The sequence below is a fragment of the Salminus brasiliensis genome, chromosome 20 (genome assembly GCF_030463535.1).
Source record: "Salminus brasiliensis chromosome 20, fSalBra1.hap2, whole genome shotgun sequence".
Lineage (NCBI taxonomy): Eukaryota > Metazoa > Chordata > Actinopteri > Characiformes > Bryconidae > Salminus > Salminus brasiliensis.
Genome location: NC_132897.1, coordinates 24,015,759 through 24,040,169, shown reverse-complemented (window position 1 = coordinate 24,040,169; position 24,411 = coordinate 24,015,759).

Genomic DNA, 24,411 nt, shown 5'->3' with positions numbered 1-24,411 from the left:
TCAGGTGGTCATCTGTTGTCCGATTCATCTATTCTCAGTGGCACATCAAGGGTTTTGACGTCTCTGTTGCAACAATCTAAGCTCGAACCTCCTGTATTTAGTAATTCAGGAAGTGTTTCCCCAGAAGAATGGCTTCGTGCTGTGGACTCTTACAAGCATGATGTTGGACTGTCAGATGCCCAAGTCCTGTCAGAATTGCCGAGATTTCTAAGAGGTGAGCCTGGTCGCTGGTTTCAGGTGCTCAAACCTCATCTTCGCAACTGGTCCCAGTTCTCTGAGCTTTTTCAAAAGGCTTTCTTGCCATTCGATAACCAAGAAAGAATTTGGAGAAACATCCTGGACCACATGCAAGCTCCTGACGAGCCCCTGCCCACTTTTGTTGCACACATGCTGTACGACTTCGCTAAGCTCAAGAATCCACCACCTGAACATGAGCAAGTTGAGATTATCTGTAAACATGCTTTAGAGAAGTATGCTGTTGCTCTTTATGGCACACCTGTTCTGTCTGTCGCAGACCTATTGCTACGAGCACATGAACTGCATGCAGCCCTTGGTCACCGTGATCGCAATAGACCACCGCCTCCTCTCCCTAAGCCAGCTAAATCTGTCTTCTGCTATGGGTGTTCCTTGCCTGGTTTCACTGCACGTACTTGCCCACAGTGCAATTCTTTGGATCCCCAGGAGGACGGAAGCGGGTCAGGCGCTATGTCAGAGAGAACCGGTGATGAGTCCCCAATGTCACGATATCATGGCCCATCAGGCATGTCGCGTGCAGACAAGGGCCAAGCAAGGAAACAGCGACAGCCTCAGGGAAACTTGCAAGGGGGGAGGTCGTATCGACGAGGCACCCCTCCCCCCCAGGAATTAGCTAAGCCTCACTCTGATTCCCCTGGTGTCACCTTTCTGGGACACATTGAGGACACCACGTCCACTGTGTTCTGGAATACCCCATTCTGTGTCACATTGAAGCTTAAGAACCATGTTGTGACAGCAACCTTAGACACCGGAGCTTCACTTTCTGCCATACAAGCAGCATATGTAGAGAAAGATCCAAACGGAAAGATCAAGTGCACGCCATGGACGGCTCCTCCCTTACGACTGGCTGATTCAGCGCACTGTGACCCGATTGGTGTCACCTGGCTACCGATATGGTTCCAGGGTCAACGTTTCTTTCACCGATTTGTGATTCTTAGCCAGATGGCTTCTCCAGTCATTCTGGGAATGGACTTTATGCTCCGTGCATCCATCACCATACACATACCAAGTAGAACAGTGTCTATCGGTACCCAGGCAGACCAAGACGGGGGCGTATTGGCTGACGCACCCATACTTGAGGAAACAGTGTGTACATTGGAGGGTCCTGAACTTTCCTGCCCACAAGAGGAAGCCAGTTCCATATCTGTGAAGGTAGGACAATCTTCATTAAACTGTGACCAGAAGGAGAAATTGCAGGAACTTTTGGGGGACTTTCAGGGTCTGTTTGCTGGCCGCCTTGGTCACACCACGCTGGCAGAGCATCGTATCAAGACTGGGGATGCCAGGCCGATTAACCTCCCCCCCTACCGCACCTCTCCTCTGAAAAAGAAACTTATCGAAGAGCAAATACAAAAAATGTTGGAAGAAGACATAATCGAACCAGCTTCAGGTCCATGGGCAGCGCCAGTTGTCATTGTGCCAAAAGCCTCCGGAGAACCAAGGTTTTGTGTCGATTACAGAGGACTGAATCAGGTGACCATCAAAGATCGCTACCCACTTCCAAGAGTCGATGAATCGTTAGACTTCCTAGCACGGGGAAAGTTCATCTCCACTATTGATTTAGCACGAGGATACTGGCAGGTTGGGGTCAAAGAAAGTTCAAGGCCGAAAACTGCATTTGCCTCCCACTGTGGCCTATTCCGTTTTAAAGTTTTACCGTTTGGCCTTTGTAACTCACCTGCCACGTTTCAAAGACTTATGAACACAGTCTTGGCAGGACTTGTGTACAAGTGCTGTGCAGTCTACCTTGATGATGTAGTGATCGCGTCGCCAACTTTCGACCAACATCTCTGCGACCTGAGAGAAGTGTTCATGAGGCTCGAGTCCGCCGGACTATCGCTGAAGCTGGGCAAGTGTCAGTTCTGTTTGGATGAACTTAAGTTCCTGGGGTACAGAGTCTCTCCTGAGGGAATCCTCCCTGACCATGACAAGGTAAAAGCAGTGACAGAATTTCCAGTGCCAACTGATGTGCGACAAGTAAGACAGTTTTTAGGTCTGACTAGCTATTACAGACGGTTCATAAGTGGATATGCTAAGCAAGCTGAACCCCTGTTCGCCCTGACCCGACAAGACTCTCTGTTTCTATGGGATGAATGCTGCCAGCAGGCAATGGACTTCTTGAAAGAACGCCTCACCTCAGCACCCATATTACGTTTTCCTGATTTTGAGCGCACTTTCTACCTGCACACAGATGCATGTGACTTGGGACTTGGTGCAGCGCTTATGCAGCAGGACGAGAACGGAAAAGAGGTGGTGGTGGCATACGCCAGTCGCACCCTGCACAAATCTGAAAAACCCTACTCAACAACCGAGAAAGAGTGTCTAGGGGTGATTTGGGCTCTAGAGCATTTTAGACCTTATATCGAAGGCCTTCCAGTTACGGTCTATACAGACCACAGCAGCTTGAAGTGGCTCATGTCTCGGCAAAACCCGTCAGGACGACTTGCAAGATGGTGCCTGAGGCTCCAGGATTTTGACATCCGAATCATTCACAAGCCTGGTGCGCGAAATCAGGTGCCAGATGCGTTGTCAAGGAACCCTGTGCAGTCAGACCAGGGCCCCACTGACCTTCTTCCAGAGCATGCGGTCATAGCAGGCTTAGACCTCCGTGCCCAGCCCATGGTGGAACTGACCGACAAAGAGCACTTATGGTGTCTTCAGCATGACGACCCAGCCTTGTTGGCTATTTTGCAAAAGTTGGAGAATTCCCAGTGTATTGAGTCCGAGGAGGACTGGGAGACCAAGTTCACTGTGCATGAAGGACTCCTGTATTACAGAGAAAGCAGATTTAGCTGTAGCTTACACCCTCTGAAGGAGCTAAAACTTTATGCACCGGAATCCATTAGAGGTTCCCTGCTGAGTTATTTCCATGATCACCCAACCGCTGGTCATCTAGGCATCACAAAGACCCTCGCTAGAATGCGCCTGCGTTTCTTCTGGCCAAAGATGAGGAAAGATGTAAAGACATATGTGCTCTCTTGCGCAGTGTGCCAACTTACCAAACCTAGTCAAAAGAAACCTGCTGGTCTGCTAGTGCCTATCCATGCCAGTGAGCCGTGGGAAATCGCTGGTGTTGACTTTGTGGGACCGTTACCCCGCACAGCATCTGGAAATGCTTATATTCTAGTTTTTGTTGACTACTTCAGCAAGTGGATAGAAGTGTGCGCAGTCAGAGAGGCCACAGCACAAGTCGCCGCAAGCAAGTTTCAGAGTGAGGTGTTTGCCCGCCACGGGGCCCCAAAGTACCTGATTTCAGACAGGGGTACACCGTTCATGAGTGAGCTTTTCAATCAAATGCTGAAAATTGTGGGTTCTGAGCATCGTCTTACCACAGCTTACCACCCCCAGACGAATGCGACAGAGAGAGTGAATCGCACCCTCAAAACAGCAATTCGTGCATATGTCGGGGATAAACATAACACCTGGGACAAGTATATCCCACAAATTTGCTTTGCACTCAGAACAGCCCCTCACGAAAGTACGGGTTTCAGCCCAGCGAAAATGCTCTATGGGAGAGAACTTGCCACCCCGGTAGACTTACTGACCCAACCGTCCACTGATGGGACAGACGACCCTTTCTTGACCCCGCCACAAACCCTTGAACAGTCTATGCAAGAGACTCATGATCATGCTCGAGCAGCATTTCAGACTAGTCACAAACGTAAAAAGCACTATTATGACTTAAAACGTCGACCTGTCACCTATCAGCTCGGAGATCTGGTCCGCCTTAAGACTCATCCCCGCTCTGACGCTGTAGCAAACTTGACTGCAAAGCTAGCATGCGTTTATGCTGGACCTTACCGCGTTGTCCAAAAGCTGTCCGAGGTCAACTACCGTCTAGCCAATACGGATGGCACAGATGTGGGTGTTGTACACGTTGCTAACCTCCAGCCTTTCCACACGTGGACCACAGCAGAGTCACAGAATAAACGGCGGCGCAGCCCAAGCCGTTCCAGACAGCACGGGTCTTACAGTGCAGTCGATGAGAGTCCTGATATGCCAAATGGGAATCTGGATGGTGATAGCAGCTCAGAGGACGAGTGTTCAGCACCTGACGAGGCTGTAGGAGAGGAGCCTACGCTCGAAAGTCAAATAATCAGTCCTGAGTCTGGCCTTGTTGACTTGTCACAGCCCTTAGCTGACATGTTTGACGGTGACACTGACGTCCCACTTGCTTCAAATTATGATTTGAGGAGTAGGGCAGACACTGCTCCTATGCTTGAGGCAGACATTGACTTTACTACAGGCCAAGACCCTGACAGTAGTGCTGCTGACAGTCCTACACACTTAAGTGACCCATCTGACTTTCCACAAACTAACACGTACAATCTCAGGCCTAGAATTCATCCTAGAGTTACCACTGACTGGAGTTCTAATAGATGGACAAATAGCTATCATTCTGAGAGACTGAACCAGGTTTGAAACCTAGGTAGCGCTGGTTAAGTGCAAATGTTTTGTTTTTGTAAAAGATTTACAGACCTGTTTCGGTGATTTGAAGAGCACGTTTTATTTCTATACTGTACACAAACAAAAGAAATGTAAATGAGTTGTAAAAACAAAAAATAAAGGGGGAGAATGAACTGTTTGTTGTTTTTATATTGAAAGTGTAAAAAATAAAAAAACAAGGGGAAAAGATAAATGTTTATTGTTGGAAGGTTCTGTGTTTAAGCTAGTGTTTATATAAAAGAGAAAATGCGGGTCTTGAAAAGAATTGTTTAATATGCATATGTGCCTTTGTATTTTGTTTTATATGGATGTATCTTTTATTCCTTTTCTTATATATGTACTATGCCCAACTGAAATGCCAGGTATGGCCGCTAATGTGTTGACCTTTTTATAGCTTGTTGGCTGGGGTCAGCCTTTTTTTGTTGGGGGGGAATCTGTAACGGTGGTTTTACGTGTATTGTACTACTGCGCATGTGCGCCAGAGTTGTGCCTCTCTATGAAGACGGTGAGCTAGCTGTAGCATGGCCTCCGGTCTGATGTACCTATTCTAAGCTATCTGGACAGTAATGGGGAGATGCGTTGGTGCTTATGTACTATTAAACCCGTCTTCTACCCCGCATGGAGTGTGTCCTGTGTGTGTGCCTCGAGGGAAGCCAGGATTAAGTGTATTTTCTCTGCTAGCTCCTCCACCACCCGCATTTTTACCCATTACAAGATCCTGAAAATAAGTAAGACAAAAAAAGAAAGTCAACACAGTTGCAGATTAATTGCAAACCAGCCAGACACTGTTCCAGATGCAGACAACCTATCACAGCTGAAGATGGATTGCACCTTGTTGGCCAGATCCACTTTCAGGTAAAAAGGTGCGTGCTGGGATCCTGTGTGATAAAAAAAAGGAAATCAATATATATATAAAAAACGAATTAACACGTACCTGTTACACAGTTGCAGATTAATTGCAAGATCCACTTTCAGGTAAAAAGGTGAGTCAGGTGGGTCAAGAGATCCTGAAAATAAGAAAGACAAAAAAGAAAATCAATATATGTATAAAAACCGAATTAACACGTACCTGTTACACAGTTGCAGATTAATTGCAAGATCCAATTTCAGGTAAAAAGATGCGTCAGGTGGGTCATGAGATCCTGAAAATAAGAAAGACAAAAAAGAAAGTCAACACAGTTGCAGATTAATTGCAAGCCAGCCAGACACTGATCCAGAAAAAAAAAATCAATATGTATTAAAAACGAATTGACACGTAAAAAGGTGCGTCATGAGATCCTGTGTGACAAGAAAAATGAAAATCAATATATGTATAAAAACCTAATTAACACGTACCTGTTACACAGTTGCAGAATAATTGCAATCCAGCCAGACACAATTCCAGATGCAGACAACCACTCATAGCTGAAGATGGATTGCCCCTTGTTGGCCAGGTCCACTTTCAGGTAAAAAGGTGCGTCATGAGATCCTGTGTGACAAGAAAAAAGAAAATCAATATATGTATAAAAACCGAATTAACACTTACCTGTTACACAGCTGCAGAATAATTGCAATCCAGCCAGACACCGTTCCAGATGCAGACAACCACTCGTAGCTGAAGATGGATTGCCCCTTTTTGGCCAGGTCCACTTTCAGGTAAAAAGGTGCGTCATGAGATCCTGTGTGACAAGAAAAAAGAAAATCAATATATGTATAAAATCCAAAGTAACACTTACCTGTTACACAGTTGCAGATTAATTGCAAAATCCACTTTCAGGTAAAAAGGTGCGACAGGTGGGTCATGAGATCCTGAAAATAAGAAAGACAAAAAAGAAAGTCAACACAGTTGCAGATTAATTGCAAACCAGCCAGACACTTGTCCTGAAAAAAGAAATCAATATGCATAAAATAACGAATTAACACGTATCTTTTACACAGTTGCAGATTAATTGCAAGCCAGCCAGATACTGTTCCAGATGCAGTCAACCTATCACAGCTGAAGATGGATTGCACCTTGTTGGCCAGATCCACTTTCAGGTAAAATGTGCGTGCTGGGATCCTGTGTGATAAAAAAAAAAGGAATCAATATATATATAAAAAACGAATTAACACGTACCTGTTACACAGTTGCAGATTAATTGCAAGATCCACTTTCAGGTAAAAAGGTGCGTCAGGTGGGTCATGAGATCCTGAAAATAAGAAAGACAAAAAAGAAAATCAATATATGTATAAAAACCAAATTAACACGTACCTGTTACACAGATGCAGATTAATTGCAAGATCCACTTTCAGGTAAAAAGATGCGTCAGGTGGGTCATGAGATCCTGAAAATAAGAAAGACAAAAAAGAAAGTCAACACAGTTGCAGATTAATTGCAAGCCAGCCAGACACTGATCCAGAAAAAAAAAATCAATATGTATTAAAAACAAATTGACACGTATCTTTTACACAGTTGTAGATTAATTGCAAGCCAGCCAGACACCGTTCCAGATGCAGACAACCACTCACAGCTGAAGATGGATTGCCACTTGTTGGCCAGATCCACTTTCAGGTAAAAAGGTGCGTCAGGTGGGTCATGACATCCTGAAAATAAGAAAGACAAAAAAGAAAGTCAATATAAGTATAGAAACCGAATGTTCACTTACCTGTAACTCAGTTGCAGATGAAAAGAAAGCCAGTCAGACACCGTTGCAGATGCAGACAAACTCACAGCTGGAGATGGATATCCCCTTGTTGGCCGGATCCACTTTCAGGTAAAAAGGTGCGTGATGGGATCCTGTGTGACAAAAAAAAAGAAAATCAATATGTGTATAAAAAGCAAATTAACTCGTACCTGTTACAGAGTTGCAGATTAATTGCAAGATCCACTTTCAGGTAAAAAGGTGCGTCATGAGATCCTGTGTGACAAGAAAAATGAAAATCAATATATGTATAAAAACCGAACTAACACGTACCTGTTACACAGTTGCAGAATAATTGCAAGCCAGCCAGACACTGATCCAGAAAAAAAGAAATCAATATGTATTAAAACCGAATTAACACTTACCTGTTACACAGCTGCAGAATAATTGCAATCCAGCCAGACACCGTTCCAGATGCAGACAACCACTCGTAGCTGAAGATGGATGGCCCCTTTTTGGCCAGGTCCACTTTCAGGTAAAAAGGTGCGTCATGAGATCCTGTGTGACAAGAAAAAAGAAAATCAATATATGTATAAAATCCAAAGTAACACTTACCTGTTACACAGTTGCAGATTAATTGCAAGATCCACTTTCAGGTAAAAAGGTGCGTCAGGTGGGTCATGAGATCCTGAAAATAAGAAAGACAAAAAAGAAAGTCAACACAGTTGCAGATTAATTGCAAGCCAGCCAGACACTGTTCCAGATGCAGACAACCTATCACAGCTGAAGATGGATTGCCCCTTATTGGCCAGATCCACTTTCAGGTAAAAAAGGTGTGTCATGAGATCCTGTGTGACAAGAAAATAGAAAATCAATATATGTATAAAAACCGAATTAACACGTACCTGTTACACAGTTGCAGATTAATTGCAAGATCCACTTTAAGGTAAAAAGATGAGTCAGGTGGGTCATGAGATCCTGAAAATAAGAAAGACAAAAAAGAATGTCAACACAGTTGCAGATTAATTGCAAGCCAGCCAGACACTGATCCAGAAAAAAGAAATCAATATGTATAAAAAACGAATTAACACGTATCTTTTACACAGTTGCAGATTAATTGCAAGCCAGCCAGACACCGTTCCAGATGCAGACAACCACTCACAGCTGAAGATGGATTGCCCCTTGTTGGCCAGATCCACTTTCAGGTAAAAAGATACGTTAGGTGGGTCATGACATCCTGAAAATAAGAAAGACAAAAAAGAAAGTCAATATAAGTATAGAAACTGAATGTTCACTTACCTGTAACTCAGTTGCAGATGAAAAGAAAGCCAGTCAGACACCATTCCAGATGCAGGCAACCTCTCACAGCTGGACATGGATAGCCCCTTTTTGGCCGGATCCACTTTCATGTAAAAAAGTGCGTGATGGGATCCTGTGTGACAAAAAAAAAAGAAAATCAATATATGTATAAAAAACAATTTAACACGTACCTGTTACACAGTTGCAGATTAATTGCAAGCCAGCCAGATACTGATCCAGAAAAAAGAAATCAATATGTATTAAAAACGAATTAACACGTACCTGTTACACAGTTGCAGATTAATTGCAAGCCAGCCAGATACTGTTCCAGATGCAGACAACCACTCGCAGCTGAAGAAGGAATGCCCCTTGTTGGCCAGATCCACTTTCAGGTAAAAAGGTGCATCATGAGATCCTGTGTGAAAAGAAAAAAGAAAATCAATATATGTATAAAAACCGAATTAATACGTACCTGTTACACAGTTGCAGATTAATTGCAAGCCAGCCAGACACCGTTCCAGATGCAGACAACCACTCGCAGCTGAAGATGGATTGCCCCTTGTTGGCCAGATCCACTTTCAGGTAAAAAGGTGCGTCATGAGATCCTGTGTGACAAGAAAAAAGAAAATCAATATATGTATAAAAACCGAATTAACACGTACCTGTTACACAGTTGCAGAGTAATTGCAAGATCCACTTTCAGGTAAAAAGATGCGTCAGGTGGGTAATGAGATCCTGAAAATAAGTAAGACAAAAAAAGAAAGTCAACACAGTTGCAGATTAATTGCAAACCAGCCAGACACTGTTCCAGATGCAAACAACCTATCACAGCTGAAGATGGATTGCACCTTCTTGGCCAGATCCACTTTCAGGTAAAAAGGTGCGTGCTGGGATCCTGTGTGATAAAAAAAAGGAAATCAATATATATATAAAAAACGAATTAACACGTACCTGTTACACAGTTGCAGATTAATTGCAAGATCCACTTTCAGGTAAAAAGGTGAGTCAGGTGGGTCATGAGATCCTGAAAATAAGAAAGACAAAAAAGAAAATCAATATATGTATAAAAACCGAATTAACACGTACCTGTTACACAGTTGCAGATTAATTGCAAGATCCACTTTCAGGTAAAAAGATGCGTCAGGTGGGTCATGAGATCCTGAAAATAAGAAAGACAAAAAAGAAGGTCAACACAGTTGCAGATTAATTGCAAGCCAGCCAGAACCTGTTCCAGATGCAGACAAACTATCACAGCTGAAGATGGATTGCACCTTGTTGGCCAGATCCACTTTCAGATAAAAAGATGCGTGATGGAATCCTGTGTGACAAAAAAAAAGAAAATCAATACATGTATTAAAACCAAATTAACATGTACCTGTTACACAGTTGCAGATTGATTGCAGGCCAGCCAGACACTGTTCCAGATGCAGACAACCACTCGTAGCTGAAGATGGATTGCCCCTTGTTGGCCAGGTCCACTTTCAGGTAAAAAGGTGCATCATGAGATCCTGTGTGACAAGAAAAAAGAAATTCAATAAATGTATAAAAATTTAATTAACACGTACCTGTTACACAGTTGCAGATTAATTGCAAGATCCACTTTTAGGTAAAAAGATGCGTCAGGTGGGTCATGAGATCCTGAAAATAAGAAAGACAAAAAAGAAAGTCAACACAGTTGCAGATTAATTGCAAGCCAGCCAGACACTGATCCAGAAAAAAAGAAATCAATATGTATTAAAAAACGAATTGACACGTATCTTTTACACAGTTGCAGATTAATTGCAAGCCAGCCAGACACCGTTCCAGATGCAGACAACCACTCACAGCTGAAGTTGGATTGCCACTTGTTGGTCAGATCCACTTTCAGGTAAAAAGGTGCGTCAGGTGGGTCATGACATCCTGAAAATAAGAAAGACAAAAAAGAAAGTCAATATAAGTATAGAAACTGAATGTTCACTTACCTGTAACTCAGTTGCAGATGAAAAGAAAGCCAGTCAGACACCATATCAGATGCAGGCAACCTCTCACAGCTGGACATGGATAGCCCCTTGTTGGCCTGATCCACTTTCAGGTAAAAAGGTGCGTCATGAGATCCTGTGTGACAAGAAAAATGAAAATCAATATATGTATAAAAACCGAACTAACACGTACCTGTTACACAGTTGCAGATTAATTGCAAGATCCACTTTCAGTTAAAAAGGTGCGTCAGGTGGGTCATGAGATCCTGAAAATAAGAAAGACAAAAAAGAAAGTCAAAACAGTTGCAGATTAATTGCAAGCCAGCCAGACACTGTTCCAGATGCAGACAACCTATCACTGCTGAAGATGGATTGCCCCTTGTTGGCCAGATCCACTTTCAGGTAAAAAAGATGTGTCATGAGATCCTGTGTGACAAGAAAATAGAAAATCAATACATGTATTAAAACCAAATTAACACGTACCTGTTACACAGTTGCAGATTGATTGCAGGCCAGCCAGACACCGTTCCAGATGCAGACAACCACTCACAGCTGAAGATGGATTGCCCCTTGTTGGCCAGATCCACTTTCAGGTAAAAAGATACGTTAGGTGGGTCATGACATCCTGAAAATAAGAAAGACAAAAAAGAAAGTCAACACAGTTGCAGATTAATTGCAAGCCAGCCAGAACCTGTTCCAGATGCAGACAAACTATCACAGCTGAAGATGGATTGCAGCTTGTTGGCCAGATCCACTTTCAGATAAAAAGATGCGTGATGGAATCCTGTGTGACAAAAAAAAAGAAAATCAATACATGTATTAAAACCAAATTAACATGTACCTGTTACACAGTTGCAGATTGATTGCAGGCCAGCCAGACACTGTTCCAGATGCAGACAACCACTCGTAGCTGAAGATGGATTGCCCCTTGTTGGCCAGGTCCACTTTCAGGTAAAAAGGTGCATCATGAGATCCTGTGTGACAAGAAAAAAGAAATTCAATAAATGTATAAAAATTTAATTAACACGTCAGGTGGGTCATGAGATCCTGAAAATAAGAAAGACAAAAAAGAAAGTCAACACAGTTGCAGATTAATTGCAAGCCAGCCAGACACTGATCCAGAAAAAAAGAAATCAATATGTATTAAAAACGAATTGACACGTATCTTTTACACAGTTGCAGATTAATTGCAAGCCAGCCAGACACCGTTCCAGATGCAGACAACCACTCACAGCTGAAGTTGGATTGCCACTTGTTGGCCAGATCCACTTTCAGGTAAAAAGGTGCGTCAGGTGGGTCATGACATCCTGAAAATAAGAAAGACAAAAAATAAAGTCAATATAAGTATAGAAACTGAATGTTCACTTACCTGTAACTCAGTTGCAGATGAAAAGAAAGCCAGTCAGACACTATTCCAGATGCAGGCAACCTCTCACAGCTGGACATGGATATCCCCTTGTTGGCCGGATCCACTTTCAGGTAAAAAGGTGCGTGATGGGATCCTGTGTGACAAAAAAAAAAGAAAATCAATATGTGTATAAAAACCGAATTAACACGTACCTGTTACAGAGTTGCAGATTAATTGCAAGATCCACTTTCAGGTAAAAAGGTGCATCATGAGATCCTGTGTGTCAAGAAAAATGAAAATCAATATATGTATAAAAACCGAACTAACACGTACCTGTTACACAGTTGCAGAATAATTGCAAGCCAGCCAGACACTGATCCAGAAAAAAAGAAATCAATATGTATTAAAAACGAATTAACACGTATCTTTTACACAGTTGCAGATTAATTGCAAGCCAGCCAGACACCGTTCCAGATGCAGACAACCACTCACAGCTGAGGATGGATTGCCACTTGTTGGCCAGATCCACTTTCAGGTAAAAAGGTGCGTCAGGTGGGTCATGACATCCTGAAAATAAGAAAGACAAAAAAGAAAGTCAATATAAGTATAGAAACTGAATGTTCACTTACCTGTAACTCAGTTGCAGATGAAAAGAAAGCCAGTCAGACACCATTCCAGATGCAGGCAACCTCTCACAGCTGGACATGGATATCCCCTTGTTGGCCGGATCCACTTTCAGGTAAAAAGGTGCGTGATGGGATCCTGTGTGACAAAAAAAAAAGAAAATCAATATGTGTATAAAAACCGAATTAACACGTACCTGTTACAGAGTTGCAGATTAATTGCAAGATCCACTTTCAGGTAAAAAGGTGAGTCAGGTGGGTCATGACATCCTGAAAATAAGAAAGACAAAAAGGAAAATCAACATATGTATAAAAACCGAATTAACACGTATCTGTTACACAGTTGCAGATTAATTGCAAGATCCACTTTCAGGTAAAAAGATGCGTCAGGTGGGTCATGAGATCCTGAAAATAAGAAAGACAAAAAAGAAAGTCAACACAGTTGCAGATTAATTGCAAGCCAGCCAGACACTGATCCAGAAAAAAAGAAATCAATATGTATTAAAAACGAATTGACATGTATCTTTTACACAGTTGCAGATTAATTGCAAGCCAGCCAGACACCGTTCCAGATGCAGACAACCACTCACAGCTGAAGATGGATTGCCACTTGTTGGCCAGATCCACTTTCAGGTAAAAAGGTGCGTCAGGTGGGTCATGACATCCTGAAAATAAGAAAGACAAAAAAGAAAGTCAATATAAGTATAGAAACTGAATGTTCACTTACCTGTAACTCAGTTGCAGATGAAAAGAAAGCCAGTCAGACACCATTCCAGATGCAGGCAACCTCTCACAGCTGGACATGGATATCCCCTTGTTGGCCGGATCCACTTTCAGGTAAAAAGGTGCGTGATGGGATCCTGTGTGACAAAAAAAAAAGAAAATCAATATGTGTATAAAAACCGAATTAACACGTACCTGTTACAGAGTTGCAGATTAATTGCAAGATCCACTTTCAGGTAAAAAGGTGCGTCATGAGATCCTGTGTGACAAGAAAAATGAAAATCAATATATGTATAAAAACCGAACTAACACGTACCTGTTACACAGTTGCAGAATAATTGCAAGCCAGCCAGACACTGATCCAGAAAAAAAGAAATCAATATGTATTAAAAACGAATTAACACGTACCTGTTACAGAGCTGCAGAATAATTGCAATCCAGCCAGACACCGTTCCAGATGCAGACAACCACTCGTAGCTGAAGATGGATTGCCCCTTTTTGGCCAGGTCCACTTTCAGGTAAAAAGGTGCGTCATGAGATCCTGTGTGACAAGAAAAAAGAAAATCAATATATGTATAAAATCCAAAGTAACACTTACCTGTTACACAGTTGCAGATTAATTGCAAGATCCACTTTCAGGTAAAAAGGTGCGTCAGGTGGGTCATGAGATCCTGAAAATAAGAAAGACAAAAAAGAAAGTCAACACAGTTGCAGATTAATTGCAAGCCAGCCAGACACTGTTCCAGATGCAGACAACCTATCACAGCTGAAGATGGATTGCCCCTTATTGGCCAGATCCACTTTCAGGTAAAAAAGGTGTGTCATGAGATCCTGTGTGACAAGAAAAAAGAAAATCAATATATGTATAAAAACCGAACTAACACGTACCTGTTACACAGTTGCAGATTAATTGCAAGATCCACTTTCAGTTAAAAAGGTTCGTCAGGTGGGTCATGAGATCCTGAAAATAAGAAAGACAAAAAAGAAAGTCAAAACAGTTGCAGATTAATTGCAAGCCAGCCAGACACTGTTCCAGATGCAGACAACCTATCACTGCTGAAGATGGATTGCCCCTTGTTGGCCAGATCCACTTTCAGGTAAAAAAGATGTGTCATGAGATCCTGTGTGACAAGAAAATAGAAAATCAATACATGTATTAAAACCAAATTAACACGTACCTGTTACACAGTTGCAGATTGATTGCAGGCCAGCCAGACACCGTTCCAGATGCAGACAACCACTCACAGCTGAAGATGGATTGCCCCTTGTTGGCCAGATCCACTTTCAGGTAAAAAGATACGTTAGGTGGGTCATGACATCCTGAAAATAAGAAAGACAAAAAAGAAAGTCAACACAGTTGCAGATTAATTGCAAGCCAGCCAGAACCTGTTCCAGATGCAGACAAACTATCACAGCTGAAGATGGATTGCACCTTGTTGGCCAGATCCACTTTCAGATAAAAAGATGCGTGATGGAATCCTGTGTGACAAAAAAAAAGAAAATCAATACATGTATTAAAACCAAATTAACATGTACCTGTTACACAGTTGCAGATTGATTGCAGGCCAGCCAGACACTGTTCCAGATGCAGACAACCACTCGTAGCTGAAGATGGATTGCCCCTTGTTGGCCAGGTCCACTTTCAGGTAAAAAGGTGCATCATGAGATCCTGTGTGACAAGAAAAAAGAAATTCAATAAATGTATAAAAATTTAATTAACACGTCAGGTGGGTCATGAGATCCTGAAAATAAGAAAGACAAAAAAGAAAGTCAACACAGTTGCAGATTAATTGCAAGCCAGCCAGACACTGATCCAGAAAAAAAGAAATCAATATGTATTAAAAACGAATTGACACGTATCTTTTACACAGTTGCAGATTAATTGCAAGCCAGCCAGTCACCGTTCCAGATGCAGACAACCACTCACAGCTGAAGTTGGATTGCCACTTGTTGGCCAGATCCACTTTCAGGTAAAAAGGTGCGTCAGGTGGGTCATGACATCCTGAAAATAAGAAAGACAAAAAAGAAAGTCAATATAAGTATAGAAACTGAATGTTCACTTACCTGTAACTCAGTTGCAGATGAAAAGAAAGCCAGTCAGACACTATTCCAGATGCAGGCAACCTCTCACAGCTGGACATGGATATCCCCTTGTTGGCCGGATCCACTTTCAGGTAAAAAGGTGCGTGATGGGATCCTGTGTGACAAAAAAAAAAGAAAATCAATATGTGTATAAAAACCGAATTAACACGTACCTGTTACAGAGTTGCAGATTAATTGCAAGATCCACTTTCAGGTAAAAAGGTGCATCATGAGATCCTGTGTGTCAAGAAAAATGAAAATCAATATATGTATAAAAACCGAACTAACACGTACCTGTTACACAGTTGCAGAATAATTGCAAGCCAGCCAGACACTGATCCAGAAAAAAAGAAATCAATATGTATTAAAAACGAATTAACACGTATCTTTTACACAGTTGCAGATTAATTGCAAGCCAGCCAGACACCGTTCCAGATGCAGACAACCACTCACAGCTGAGGATGGATTGCCACTTGTTGGCCAGATCCACTTTCAGGTAAAAAGGTGCGTCAGGTGGGTCATGACATCCTGAAAATAAGAAAGACAAAAAAGAAAGTCAATATAAGTATAGAAACTGAATGTTCACTTACCTGTAACTCAGTTGCAGATGAAAAGAAAGCCAGTCAGACACCATTCCAGATGCAGGCAACCTCTCACAGCTGGACATGGATATCCCCTTGTTGGCCGGATCCACTTTCAGGTAAAAAGGTGCGTGATGGGATCCTGTGTGACAAAAAAAAAAGAAAATCAATATGTGTATAAAAACCGAATTAACACGTACCTGTTACAGAGTTGCAGATTAATTGCAAGATCCACTTTCAGGTAAAAAGGTGCGTCATGAGATCCTGTGTGACAAGAAAAATGAAAATCAATATATGTATAAAAACCGAACTAACACGTACCTGTTACACAGTTGCAGAATAATTGCAAGCCAGCCAGACACTGATCCAGAAAAAAAGAAATCAATATGTATTAAAAACGAATTAACACGTACCTGTTACAGAGCTGCAGAATAATTGCAATCCAGCCAGACACCGTTCCAGATGCAGACAACCACTCGTAGCTGAAGATGGATTGCCCCTTTTTGGCCAGGTCCACTTTCAGGTAAAAAGGTTCGTCATGAGATCCTGTGTGACAAGAAAAAAGAAAATCAATATATGTATAAAATCCAAAGTAACACTTACCTGTTACACAGTTGCAGATTAATTGCAAGATCCACTTTCAGGTAAAAAGGTGCGTCAGGTGGGTCATGAGATCCTGAAAATAAGAAAGACAAAAAAGAAAGTCAACACAGTTGCAGATTAATTGCAAGCCAGCCAGACACTGTTCCAGATGCAGACAACCTATCACAGCTGAAGATGGATTGCCCCTTATTGGCCAGATCCACTTTCAGGTAAAAAAGGTGTGTCATGAGATCCTGTGTGACAAGAAAATAGAAAATCAATATATGTATAAAAACCGAATTAACACATACCTGTTACACAGTTGCAGATTAATTGCAAGATCCACTTTAAGGTAAAAAGATGAGTCAGGTGGGTCATGAGATCCTGAAAATAAGAAAGACAAAAAAGAATGTCAACACAGTTGCAGATTAATTGCAAGCCAGCCAGACACTGATCCAGAAAAAAGAAATCAATATGTATAAAAAACGAATTAACACGTATCTTTTACACAGTTGCAGATTAATTGCAAGCCAGCCAGACACCGTTCCAGATGCAGACAACCACTCACAGCTGAAGATGGATTGCCCCTTGTTGGCCAGATCCACTTTCAGGTAAAAAGATACGTTAGGTGGGTCATGACATCCTGAAAATAAGAAAGACAAAAAAGAAAGTCAATATAAGTATAGAAACTGAATGTTCACTTACCTGTAACTCAGTTGCAGATGAAAAGAAAGCCAGTCAGACACCATTCCAGATGCAGGCAACCTCTCACAGCTGGACATGGATAGCCCCTTTTTGGCCGGATCCACTTTCATGTAAAAAAGTGCGTGATGGGATCCTGTGTGAGAAAAAAAAAAGAAAATCAATATATGTATAAAAAACAATTTAACACGTACCTGTTACACAGTTGCAGATTAATTGCAAGCCAGCCAGATACTGTTCCAGATGCAGACAACCACTCGCAGCTGATGAAGGAATGCCCCTTGTTGGCCAGATCCACTTTCAGGTAAAAAGGTGCGTCATGAGATCCTGTGTGACAAGAAAAAAGAAAATCAATATATGTATAAAAACCGAATTAACACGTACCTGTTACAAAGTTGCAGAGTAATTGCAAGATCCACTTTCAGGTAAAAAGTTGAGTCAGGTGGGTCATGAGATCCTGAAAATAAGAAAGACAAAAAAGAAAGTCAACACAGTTGCAGATTAATTGCAAGCCAGCCAGACACTGATCCAGAAAAAAAGAAATCAATATGTATTAAAAACGAATTGACACGTATCTTTTACACAGTTGCAGATTAATTGCAAGCCAGCCAGTCACCGTTCCAGATGCAGACAACCACTCACAGCTGAAGTTGGATTGCCACTTGTTGGCCAGATCCACTTTCAGGTAAAAAGGTGCGTCAGGTGGGTCATGACATCCTGAAAATAAGAAAGACAAAAAAGAAAGTCAATATAAGTATAGAAACTGAATGTTCACTTACCTGTAACTCAGTTGCAGATGAAAAGAAAGCCAGTCAGACACTATTCCAGATGCAGGCAACCTCTCACAGCTGGACATGGATATCCCCTTGTTGGCCGGATCCACTTTCAGGTAAAAAGGTGCGTGATGGGATCCTGTGTGACAAAAAAAAAAAGAAAATCAATATGTGTATAAAAACCGAATTAACACGTACCTGTTACAGAGTTGCAGATTAATTGCAAGATCCACTTTCAGGTAAAAAGGTGCATCATGAGATCCTGTGTGTCAAGAAAAATGAAAATCAATATATGTATAAAAACCGAACTAACACGTACCTGTTACACAGTTGCAGAATAATTGCAAGCCAGCCAGACACTGATCCAGAAAAAAAGAAATCAATATGTATTAAAAACGAATTAACACGTATCTTTTACACAGTTGCAGATTAATTGCAAGCCAGCCAGACACCGTTCCAGATGCAGACAACCACTCACAGCTGAGGATGGATTGCCACTTGTTGGCCAGATCCACTTTCAGGTAAAAAGGTGCGTCAGGTGGGTCATGACATCCTGAAAATAAGAAAGACAAAAAAGAAAGTCAATATAAGTATAGAAACTGAATGTTCACTTACCTGTAACTCAGTTGCAGATGAAAAGAAAGCCAGTCAGACACCATTCCAGATGCAGGCAACCTCTCACAGCTGGACATGGATATCCCCTTGTTGGCCGGATCCACTTTCAGGTAAAAAGGTGCGTGATGGGATCCTGTGTGACAAAAAAAAAAGAAAATCAATATGTGTATAAAAACCGAATTAACACGTACCTGTTACAGAGTTGCAGATTAATTGCAAGATCCACTTTCAGGTAAAAAGGTGCGTCATGAGATCCTGTGTGACAAGAAAAATGAAAATCAATATATGTATAAAAACCGAACTAACACGTACCTGTTACACAGTTGCAGAATAATTGCAAGCCAGCCAGACACTGATCCAGAAAAAAAGAAATCAATATGTATTAAAAACGAATTAACACGTACCTGTTACAGAGCTGCAGAATAATTGCAATCCAGCCAGACACCGTTCCAGATGCAGACAACCACTCGTAGCTGAAGATGGATTGCCCCTTTTTGGCCAGGTCCACTTTCAGGTAAAAAGGTGCGTCATGAGATCCTGTGTGACAAGAAAAAAGAAAATCAATATATGTATAAAATCCAAAGTAACACTTACCTGTTACACAGTTGCAGATTAATTGCAAGATCCACTTTCAGGTAAAAAGGTGCGTCAGGTGGGTCATGAGATCCTGAAAATAAGAAAGACAAAAAAGAAAGTCAACACAGTTGCAGATTAATTGCAAGCCAGCCAGACACTGTTCCAGATGCAGACAACCTATCACAGCTGAAGATGGATTGCCCCTTATTGGCCAGATCCACTTTCAGGTAAAAAAGGTGTGTCATGAGATCCTGTGTGACAAGAAAATAGAAAATCAATATATGTATAAAAACCGAATTAACACATACCTGTTACACAGTTGCAGATTAATTGCAAGATCCACTTTAAGGTAAAAAGATGAGTCAGGTGGGTCATGAGATCCTGAAAATAAGAAAGACAAAAAAGAATGTCAACACAGTTGCAGATTAATTGCAAGCCAGCCAGACACTGATCCAGAAAAAAGAAATCAATATGTATAAAAAACGAATTAACACGTATCTTTTACACAGTTGCAGATTAATTGCAAGCCAGCCAGACACCGTTCCAGATGCAGACAACCACTCACAGCTGAAGATGGATTGCCCCTTGTTGGCCAGATCCACTTTCAGGTAAAAAGATACGTTAGGTGGGTCATGACATCCTGAAAATAAGAAAGACAAAAAAGAAAGTCAATATAAGTATAGAAACTGAATGTTCACTTACCTGTAACTCAGTTGCAGATGAAAAGAAAGCCAGTCAGACACCATTCCAGATGCAGGCAACCTCTCACAGCTGGACATGGATAGCCCCTTTTTGGCCGGATCCACTTTCATGTAAAAAAGTGCGTGATGGGATCCTGTGTGACAAAAAAAAAAGAAAATCAATATATGTATAAAAAACAATTTAACACGTACCTGTTACACAGTTGCAGATTAATTGCAAGCCAGCCAGATACTGTTCCAGATGCAGACAACCAATCGCAGCTGATGAAGGAATGCCCCTTGTTGGCCAGATCCACTTTCAGGTAAAAAGGTGCGTCATGAGATCCTGTGTGACAAGAAAAAAGAAAATCAATATATGTATAAAAACCGAATTAACACGTACCTGTTACAAAGTTGCAGAGTAATTGCAAGATCCACTTTCAGGTAAAAAGTTGAGTCAGGTGGGTCATGAGATCCTGAAAATAAGAAAGACAAAAAAGAAAGTCAACACAGTTGCAGATTAATTGCAAGCCAGCCAGACACTGTTCCAGATGCAGACAACCTATCACAGCTGAAGATGGATTGCCCCTTATTGGCCAGATCCACTTTCAGGTAAAAAAGGTGTGTCATGAGATCCTGTGTGACAAGAAAATAGAAAATCAATATATGTATAAAAACCGAATTAACACGTACCTGTTACACAGTTGCAGATTAATTGCAAGATCCACTTTAAGGTAAAAAGATGAGTCAGGTGGGTCATGAGATCCTGAAAATAAGAAAGACAAAAAAGAATGTCAACACAGTTGCAGATTAATTGCAAGCCAGCCAGACACTGATCCAGAAAAAAGAAATCAATATGTATAAAAAACGAATTAACACGTATCTTTTACACAGTTGCAGATTAATTGCAAGCCAGCCAGACACCGTTCCAGATGCAGACAACCACTCACAGCTGAAGATGGATTGCCCCTTGTTGGCCAGATCCACTTTCAGGTAAAAAGATACGTTAGGTGGGTCATGACATCCTGAAAATAAGAAAGACAAAAAAGAAAGTCAATATAAGTATAGAAACTGAATGTTCACTTACCTGTAACTCAGTTGCAGATGAAAAGAAAGCCAGTCAGACACCATTCCAGATGCAGGCAACCTCTCACAGCTGGACATGGATAGCCCCTTTTTGGCCGGATCCACTTTCATGTAAAAAAGTGCGTGATGGGATCCTGTGTGACAAAAAAAAAAGAAAATCAATATATGTATAAAAAACAATTTAACACGTACCTGTTACACAGTTGCAGATTAATTGCAAGCCAGCCAGATACTGTTCCAGATGCAGACAACCAATCGCAGCTGATGAAGGAATGCCCCTTCTTGGCCAGATCCACTTTCAGGTAAAAAGGTGCGTCATGAGATCCTGTGTGACAAGAAAAAAGAAAATCAATATATGTATAAAAACCGAATTAACACGTACCTGTTACAAAGTTGCAGAGTAATTGCAAGATCCACTTTCAGGTAAAAAGTTGAGTCAGGTGGGTCATGAGATCCTGAAAATAAGAAAGACAAAAAAAGAAAGTCAACACAGTTGCAGATTAATTGCAAACCAGCCAGACACTGTTCCAGATGCAAACAACCTATCACAGCTGAAGATGGATTGCACCTTGTTGGCCAGATCCACTTTCAGGTAAAAAGGTGCGTGCTGGGATCCTGTGTGATAAAAAAAAGGAAATCAATATATATATAAAAAACGAATTAACACGTACCTGTTACACAGTTGCAGATTAATTGCAAGATCCACATTCAGGTAAAAAGTTGAGTCAGGTGGGTCATGAGATCCTGAAAATAAGAAAGACAAAAAAGAAAATCAATATATGTATAAAAACCGAATTAACACGTACCTGTTACACAGTTGCAGATTAATTGCAAGATCCACTTTCAGGTAAAAAGATGCGTCAGGTGGGTCATGAGATCCTGAAAATAAGAAAGACAAAAAAGAAAGTCAACACAGTTGCAGATTAATTGCAAGCCAGCCAGACACTGATCCAGAAAAAAGAAATCAATATGTATTAAAAACGAATTAACACGTACCTGTTACACAGTTGCAGATTAATTGCAAGCCAGCCAGATACTGTTCCAGATGCAGACAACCACTCGCAGCTGAAGAAGGAATGCCCCTTGTTGGCCAGATCCACTTTCAGGTAAAAAGGTGCATCATGAGATCCTGTGTGAAAAGAAAAAAGAAAATCAATATATGTATAAAAACCGAATTAATACGTACCTGTTACACAGTTGCAGATTAATTGCAAGCCAGCCAGACACCGTTCCAGATGCAGACAACCACTCGCAGCTGAAGATGGATTGCCCCTTGTTGGCCAGATCCACTTTCAGGTAAAAAGGTGCGTCATGAGATCCTGTGTGACAAGAAAAAAGAAAATCAATATATGTATAAAAACCGAATTAACACGTACCTGTTACACAGTTGCAGAGTAATTGCAAGATCCACTTTCAGGTAAAAAGATGCGTCAGGTGGGTAATGAGATCCTGAAAATAAGTAAGACAAAAAAAGAAAGTCAACACAGTTGCAGATTAATTGCAAACCAGCCAGACACTGTTCCAGATGCAAACAACCTATCACAGCTGAAGATGGATTGCACCTTCTTGGCCAGATCCACTTTCAGGTAAAAAGGTGCGTGCTGGGATCCTGTGTGATAAAAAAAAGGAAATCAATATATATATAAAAAACGAATTAACACGTACCTGTTACACAGTTGCAGATTAATTGCAAGATCCACTTTCAGGTAAAAAGGTGAGTCAGGTGGGTCATGAGATCCTTAAAATAAGAAAGACAAAAAAGAAAATCAATATATGTATAAAAACCGAATTAACACGTACCTGTTACACAGTTGCAGATTAATTGCAAGATCCACTTTCAGGTAAAAAGATGCGTCAGGTGGGTCATGAGATCCTGAAAATAAGAAAGACAAAAAAGAAGGTCAACACAGTTGCAGATTAATTGCAAGCCAGCCAGAACCTGTTCCAGATGCAGACAAACTATCACAGCTGAAGATGGATTGCACCTTGTTGGCCAGATCCACTTTCAGATAAAAAGATGCGTGATGGAATCCTGTGTGACAAAAAAAAAGAAAATCAATACATGTATTAAAACCAAATTAACATGTACCTGTTACACAGTTGCAGATTGATTGCAGGCCAGCCAGACACTGTTCCAGATGCAGACAACCACTCGTAGCTGAAGATGGATTGCCCCTTGTTGGCCAGGTCCACTTTCAGGTAAAAAGGTGCATCATGAGATCCTGTGTGACAAGAAAAAAGAAATTCAATAAATGTATAAAAATTTAATTAACACGTACCTGTTACACAGTTGCAGATTAATTGCAAGATCCACTTTCAGGTAAAAAGATGCGTCAGGTGGGTCATGAGATCCTGAAAATAAGAAAGACAAAAAAGAAAGTCAACACAGTTGCAGATTAATTGCAAGCCAGCCAGACACTGATCCAGAAAAAAAGAAATCAATATGTATTAAAAAACGAATTGACACGTATCTTTTACACAGTTGCAGATTAATTGCAAGCCAGCCAGACACCGTTCCAGATGCAGACAACCACTCACAGCTGAAGTTGGATTGCCACTTGTTGGTCAGATCCACTTTCAGGTAAAAAGGTGCGTCAGGTGGGTCATGACATCCTGAAAATAAGAAAGACAAAAAAGAAAGTCAATATAAGTATAGAAACTGAATGTTCACTTACCTGTAACTCAGTTGCAGATGAAAAGAAAGCCAGTCAGACACCATATCAGATGCAGGCAACCTCTCACAGCTGGACATGGATAGCCCCTTGTTGGCCTGATCCACTTTCAGGTAAAAAGGTGCGTCATGAGATCCTGTGTGACAAGAAAAATGAAAATCAATATATGTATAAAAACCGAACTAACACGTACCTGTTACACAGTTGCAGATTAATTGCAAGATCCACTTTCAGTTAAAAAGGTGCGTCAGGTGGGTCATGAGATCCTGAAAATAAGAAAGACAAAAAAGAAAGTCAAAACAGTTGCAGATTAATTGCAAGCCAGCCAGACACTGTTCCAGATGCAGACAACCTATCACTGCTGAAGATGGATTGCCCCTTGTTGGCCAGATCCACTTTCAGGTAAAAAAGATGTGTCATGAGATCCTGTGTGACAAGAAAATAGAAAATCAATACATGTATTAAAACCAAATTAACACGTACCTGTTACACAGTTGCAGATTGATTGCAGGCCAGCCAGACACCGTTCCAGATGCAGACAACCACTCACAGCTGAAGATGGATTGCCCCTTGTTGGCCAGATCCACTTTCAGGTAAAAAGATACGTTAGGTGGGTCATGACATCCTGAAAATAAGAAAGACAAAAAAGAAAGTCAACACAGTTGCAGATTAATTGCAAGCCAGCCAGAACCTGTTCCAGATGCAGACAAACTATCACAGCTGAAGATGGATTGCACCTTGTTGGCCAGATCCACTTTCAGATAAAAAGATGCGTGATGGAATCCTGTGTGACAAAAAAAAAGAAAATCA